The sequence below is a fragment of the Prionailurus bengalensis genome, chromosome X, assembly GCF_016509475.1.
Source record: "Prionailurus bengalensis isolate Pbe53 chromosome X, Fcat_Pben_1.1_paternal_pri, whole genome shotgun sequence".
Taxonomy (NCBI): domain Eukaryota; kingdom Metazoa; phylum Chordata; class Mammalia; order Carnivora; family Felidae; genus Prionailurus; species Prionailurus bengalensis.
This window is the reverse complement of record NC_057361.1, coordinates 36,256,875-36,263,846: the sequence shown is the minus strand read 5'-3', so window position 1 is coordinate 36,263,846 and position 6,972 is coordinate 36,256,875. Positions and strand designations below refer to the sequence as shown.

General features: G+C 37.9%; 1 pseudogene; it reads left to right on the top strand.

The window, feature by feature from the left end:
• The first annotated feature begins 340 nt into the window (after window positions 1-340).
• On the top strand, window positions 341-1,755 carry LOC122477638 (annotated as a pseudogene).
• The last annotated feature ends 5,217 nt before the right edge of the window (window positions 1,756-6,972 follow it).

Sequence of the window (6,972 nt, the reverse complement as noted above, 5' to 3'; positions counted from 1 at the left end):
GTGCCGACAGAGCAGCCCCAGACTACATATGCTCAGATGTTGTTAACATGAGGGAGTAATGAACTGCTTTCTGTCATGTAAGACATTATTATTTTGGCTCTCTCTATATATTATATATAGCTAAGACTATATATATTCTAGTGAAAATCACTGATACTTAGGCAGAATTATAGAAAATTTTGATTAAAAGCCTAGAAAAATGACCAATAAAAGTTTTCATTGTCCATATGCAGTTAAGGGTTGGAAAAAGCATTGATTAGACTAAATGCTTGAAGAAAAGTCTTTCAAGTCTGAGGCTAAAGGTCTTTTTGCCTCCTCTTAAGACTGCATCAGGGACTGATTCAGCACTTAGAATTAAATCAGGAAGTTTCTAAAATACATCAAAATGGGTCTTAAATACACCAGAAAGCGTTGCTCACATATCAGCAAGGGTCTCAAAGAAGTTAGGGAGGGTCTCAGTGTTATCAGAAAGAGTCTCAAACAAAACAAAACGGGTCTCAAAGATGTCAGGAAAAGTTCCAGTGTCCTTATGTATATAAGGATGGGTCTCAAATAGGTCAGGAAGACACTCACATACATCGGGAAGAGGGTGAAATAAGTGAAGAAGAATCTGAACTAGGTAGGGAAGGATCAAAAACATGTTAGGATGGAGAAGTCAGAAAGAGTCTCAAAAAAGAAGGAAGCACTCAGGGCAGAACCATGGTAGCTGGCAAGATTAAGCACCTTATGAAAGGCAGCAAAAAGGGAGCCAAGAAGAAAGTGATCCAATTTCTAAGAAAGATTGGTATGATGTGAAAACACCAGCTATGTTCAATTAATAATAAATATTGGAAAAACACTCATGACAAGAATTCAAGGAAGCAAAATTTTATCTGATGGCCTCAAGGGTGGTGTTTTTGAAGTGAATCTTGCTGATCTGAATGATAAACTTGCATGTAGAAAATTAAAGCTAACTACTGAGGATATACTGGGCAAAAATTGCCTGACTTACTTCCATGGCAGAGATCTTACCTGTGACAAAATCTGCTCCATAGTTAAAAAAAAAAAAAAAGGGGGGGGGCGCCTGGGTGGCGCAGTCGGTTAAGCGTCCGACTTCAGCCAGGTCACGATCTCGTGGTCCGGGAGTTCGAGCCCCGCGTCGGGCTCTGGGCTGATGGCTCAGAGCCTGGAGCCTGTTTCCGATTCTGTGTCTCCCTCTCTCTCTGCCCCTCCCCCGTTCATGCTCTGTCTCTCTCTGTCCCAAAAATAAATAAAAACGTTGAAAAAAAAAAAAAGGCAGTCAATGATTAAAACTCATGTCAATGTCAAGACTACTGAAGGTTATTTGCTTCACCTACTCTGTGTTGGTTTTCCTAAAAATTGTAACAATCAGATTTAGAACAGCTCTTACATCTAGCACCAATAGGTCTGCCAAATCCAGAAGATAATATAAATCATGACCCTAGAGGTGCAGACAAATGACTTAAAAGAAGTGGCCAATAAACTGATTCCAGACAGTATTGGGAAAGACACAGAAAATGTTTGCCAATGTATTTATCCGCTCCATGACATCTTTGTTACAAAAGTAAAAACGATGAAGAAGCCCAAGTTTGAATTGGGAAAACTCATGGCGTTTCATGGTAAAGGTAGTCATCCTGAAAAAGCTACTGAGGATGAGGCAGGTGCTGAAGTTGAAGAAGCTGATGAATATGAGCCATCAGTCTAAAAATATGCTTAAAATTCAGACTTTCAATGGTGACAAATAAAAAGTCTCATTTGTGAAAAGAAGAAGAAGAAGAAGAAGAAGAAGAAGAAGAAGAAGAAGAAGAAGAAGAGGAAGAAGGAGGAGGATTGATCTCAAACATGTCAAACAGTGTCTCAGTCATTCTGGAAGAATCTCAAATAGGAAGGAGGAGTCTTAAACACCTCAGGAAAGGTCTCAGGCAAGTCAGAAATTGTCTCAAATATGTCAGAAAGAGTCTCAAGTCAAGGAAAATCTCAAATACTTCTTAAAGAGTCTCAAATAAGTGAAGAAGGGTACTAAATAATAAGGAAGTGTCTGAAGTAGAAAGGAATCATTTTGAATAGTCAGAAAAGGGTCAAATACATCAGAAAAGGTCTTAAGCAAGCTGTTAAAGGTTTCAAATATGTCATGAAGGGCCCCAAATAATCTGGAAGAATCTCAAAAAATTATGAATGCTCTCAAATGGATCAGGAAGCATCTCAAACAAGTCATAAAAGGTCTCGAACATGTTAGGAAGGGTCTCAAAGTCACCAGGAAGAGTTTTAGATACACCAGGAAGGGACTCAGACAAGAAGGGTCCAAATACATCAGGAAGAGTCTCAAATATTTCAATAAAGGTCTTAAGCAGTCAGTAAGAGATTCAAATAAATAAGGAAGGGTCACAAACTCATATGGTAATGTCTTAGTGACTTTTGAAAGGATCTCCTACTGACAGAACAGTCTGTAATATGTCGTAAAGGATATCAAAAAAGTCATGGGGGGTAGCAAACAAGTCAAAAAGGACTGTTCACATGGTAGGTGTCTTAACATCATTAGGAAGTCTCAATCAATAATGGTCCTAAATAAGTCAGAAAGTGGCTCAAACAGGTTATCAAGTCAAATATTTTAGGAGTCTCAACCACGTCAGAAAGAGTTTCAAGAAAGTTAATTGTTTCAAATGCAACAAGGAGGCTCTCAAATAGGTTAGAAAGGGTCTCAAACTCACCAGCATTGATTTCAAGCAGCAAGAAGGGGTCTCAAATTCAAGAAGCCTTTGGAACAAGTCAGGAAGAGCTTCAAACAAGTCAAGAAGAATCTCAAATACACCATAATACACATGTCAGGTGTCTCAAACATATCATGAAGTATATCATACAAGTCAGAATAGACCTCAAACATGAAAGGAAGGCTCTCAAAGTTATCAGGAAGTTTCACATACATCAAGGAGGGCCTCAAACACATCATGAAGCATCTCAGATATGTCTGGAAGAGTCAAATATGTCAGGAAAGTTATCTAGTACATCTGGAAGGGTCTCAAGAAAGTCAGGAAGGGCATAAATATTGTGAGGAAGAGTCTTAGGACAGGTCTCAAACGTTTCAGTAAGAATATTAACCAAGTAAGAATGAGTGTCAAACCAGTCAAGAAGGGTATAAAATATGACAGGAAGGGCCTCAAAGTCATCAGGAAGAGTCTCAAATGGAGGAAGGGTCTCAGACAAGTCAGGGAGGGTCTCAAATAATCAGAAAGAGGCATTAACATTTCAGGAAGTATCTCAACCAGGCAGGGAGCCTCACACATAATCAGGAAAAGACTTTGACATGTCAGGAAGAGTCCTACACAAGTGAAGAACTTTCTCAATCATGTAGGGAGGAATAAAACAAATCCAGAAAGATCTCACTCAAATTAGGAAGAGTCTCAAACAGAAAAGGAGATTCTCATATGTGGCTGGAAGGATCTGAACATGTCAAGAAGAGTCTCCAGAAGTTGGGAAATGTCTCAAGCAAGTCAGAATGATCTGAAATACACCATGAAGAATCAGAAACAAATCACGAAAGGCCCTAAACATGTCAGAAAGTCTTTTTTTGTCTCTTTATTTTTACAACAGCTTCATTGAGATATAATACACATACCATACAATCTACCTAAAGTATACAATTCAATGGCTTTTAGTATATCCACATATGTGTATAACCATCACCACAGTCAATTTTACAACATTTTTATCACTTTAAAAAGAAACCTTATATCCTTTGTCTATCACCCCCCTAATTCCCTGCCCCCTGCCCCAGCCCTAAGCAACCACTAATCTAATTTCTGTCTCTATAGATTTTCCTATTCTTGACTTTCATATGAGTTGAACCATATAATGTGTGGTCTTTTTTGATTGGCTTCCTTCGCTTAGCATAATGTTTTCAAGGTTCACCCATGCTGTAGCATGCATCTCTACTTTTTTTCAGTGGCCAAATAATATTCCATTGCATGGATATACCACATTTATTTCTCCATTTATCCATTGATGGACATTTGAGTTTGTTTCCACTTATTGGCTATTATGAATAATAATAGTAATAAACACTCATGTACAGGTTTTTGTTTTCACTCCTTTTGACTACATACATAGGAATGGAAGTGTGGGTCATATGGTAACTCTATATTTAATTGTTTGAGGAAATGCCAGACTGTTTCCCAAAGCAACTGCACCATTTTACCGTGTCACCAGCAGCGTACGAGAGTTCCAATTTCTCTACATCCTTGCCAACGCTTGTTATCTGACTGATTTTAGCCACCCTAGTGGTTGAGAAGTGATATCTTGTTGTGGTTTTGATCAGAAAGTCTTACACACACCAGGAAGGGTCTTAAACAAGTAATGGTCTCAAAGAGTGAGGAAAAGTCTCAAACAACGTAAGAAAAGGATACAAAGTAGTCACAAAAAATTTTAAATCCCTCAGAATGGGTCTCACACAGAAAGAGAATCTCCAATATGTCAGAAAAGGTCTCAAAAAGTTAGGAAGGATTAAAAACATGTCAGGAGTCATGACAAACATATCAGAAATTGTTCATTACAAGTGTATAGAAGTAAAATTGATCTTTGTATATTGATCTTGCATTCTGCAACCTTGATTAATTAGTTCTAATATATTTATATATTATATTCTAATATATATATTTTTTAAATGTTTGTTTTTTATTTTTGAGAGAGAGAGAGAGCAAGCAGGAGAGGGGCAGAGAGGGGGAGGGACAGATGATCTGATGTGGGCTCCGACTCACTATCTGTGAGATCACGACCTGAGCCAAATTTGGACGCCCAACCAACTAAGCCATCCAGGTGCCCCACTAATATATGTATTTTAGTGTGCTCCTTAGGATTTTCTTTTTTTTTTTTTGAAAAATGTTTATTTCTTTTTATAGAAAGCTTATGAAAGAAATTGAAGAAGAAACAAAGAAATAGAAAAAACATCCCATGTTCATGGATTAGAAGAACAAATATTGTTAAAATGTCAATATTACTTAAAGCAATCTACACATTCAATGCAATCCCTACCAAAATAAGACCAGCATCCTTCACGGAGCTAGAATAAACAATCCTAAAATTTTTATGGGACCAGAAAAGACCCCGAATAGCAAAAGTAATGTTGAAAAAGAAAACCAAAGCGGGAGGCATCACAGTTCCAGATTTTAAACTGTATTACAAAGATGAAATCATTGAGACAGTATGATGCTGGCACAATAATAGACACATAGATCAATGGAATAGAATAGACAACCCAGAAATGGACCCACAAATGTATGGCCAACTAATCCTGGACAAAGCAGGGAAGAGTATCCAATGGAAAAAAGTCTCTTCAGCAAATGGTGCTGGGAAAACTGGACAGCAACATGCAGAAGAATGAAACTGTACCACTTTCTTATACCATACACAGAAATAAATTCAAAATAGATGAAAGACTTAAATGTGAGACAGGAAACCATCAAAATCCTAGAGGAGAGGGGCACCTGGGTAGCTCAGTGGGTTAAGCGTCTGACTTCAGCTCAGATCATGATCTTGCGATTCGAGAGTTCAAGTCCCACATTGGGCTCTGTGCTGACAGCTCAGGCCTGGAGCCTGCTTCTGATTCTGTGTCTCCCTCTGTCTCTGTCCCTCCTCTGCTCATGCTCAGTCTCTCTCTGTCTCTCAAAAATGAATAAATGTTAAAAAAAGTTTTTAAAAATCCTAGAGGAGAAAACAGGCAGCAACCTTTTTGACCTCGGCCATAGCAGCTTCTTGCTTGATATGTATGTCTCGAGAGGCAAGGGAAATGAAAGTAAACATAAACTATTTGGATCTCATCAAGAGAAGAAGCTTCTGCAGGGTGATGGAAACAATAAACAAAACTAAAAGGCATCTGATGGAATGGGAGAAGATATTTGCCAGTGAAATATCAGAAGGGTTAGGATCCAAAATCTATAAAGAACTTACAAACTCAAAACCCAAAAAACAAATAATCCAGTGAAGGAATGGGCAGAAGACATGAATAGGCACTTTTCCACAGAAGACATCCAGATGGCTAACAGACACATGAAAAGATGCTCAACATCATTCATCATCAGGGAAACACAAATCAAAACCACAATGAGATACCACCTCATACCTGTCAGAATGGCTAACAGTAACAACTCAGGCAACAACAGATGTTGGCAAGAATGTGGAGAAAGGGGAACCCTTTTGCTCTGTTGATGGTAATGCAAACTGGTGCAGCCACTCAGGTAAACAGTATAGACGTTTATCAAAAAATAAAAATACAACTACCTTATGACCCAGTAATTGCACTACTAGGTATTTATCCAAAGGATATAAAAATGCTGATTCGAAGGGGCACATGCACTCTAGTATTTATAGCAGCACTATCAACAATAGCCAAAGTATGGAAAGAGCCTAAATGTCCATCGACTGATGAATGGATAAAGAAGATGTGGTGTATATATATATATATGGAATACTACTTGGTGGTGAAAAAGAATGAAATCTTGCCATTGGCAACAACATGGATGGAACTAGAGGGTATTATGCTAAGCAAAATAAGTCAGTCAGAGAAAGATGGGTATCATATGATTTCACTCATATGTGGAATCTGAGAAACACAACAGATGAACCTAGGGGAAGGGAAGGAAAAATAAGATAAAAAACAGAAAGGGAGGCAAGCCATAAGAGACTTGTTATTGTTGGGTAAAGTGTTCTATGGGTATCTGGGTATCTGGGTATCTGGTATCTTAAATTTTGTTGGTTTATTGTGCTGTTCAAGTCTTCTATTTCCTTGTTGATCATCTTCCAGTTAGATCTTTTGCCCAATTATTCTATCCATTATTTAATGGGAGCTATTGAAGTCTTCAACTATTATTGTTGACTTGAATATTCCCCTTTGATGTTTGTCAATTTTTGCTTCATGTATCTTGCGTTGTTAGGTCATATATGTTTATAATTGTTATACCTTCCACCTATATTAACCCTTAT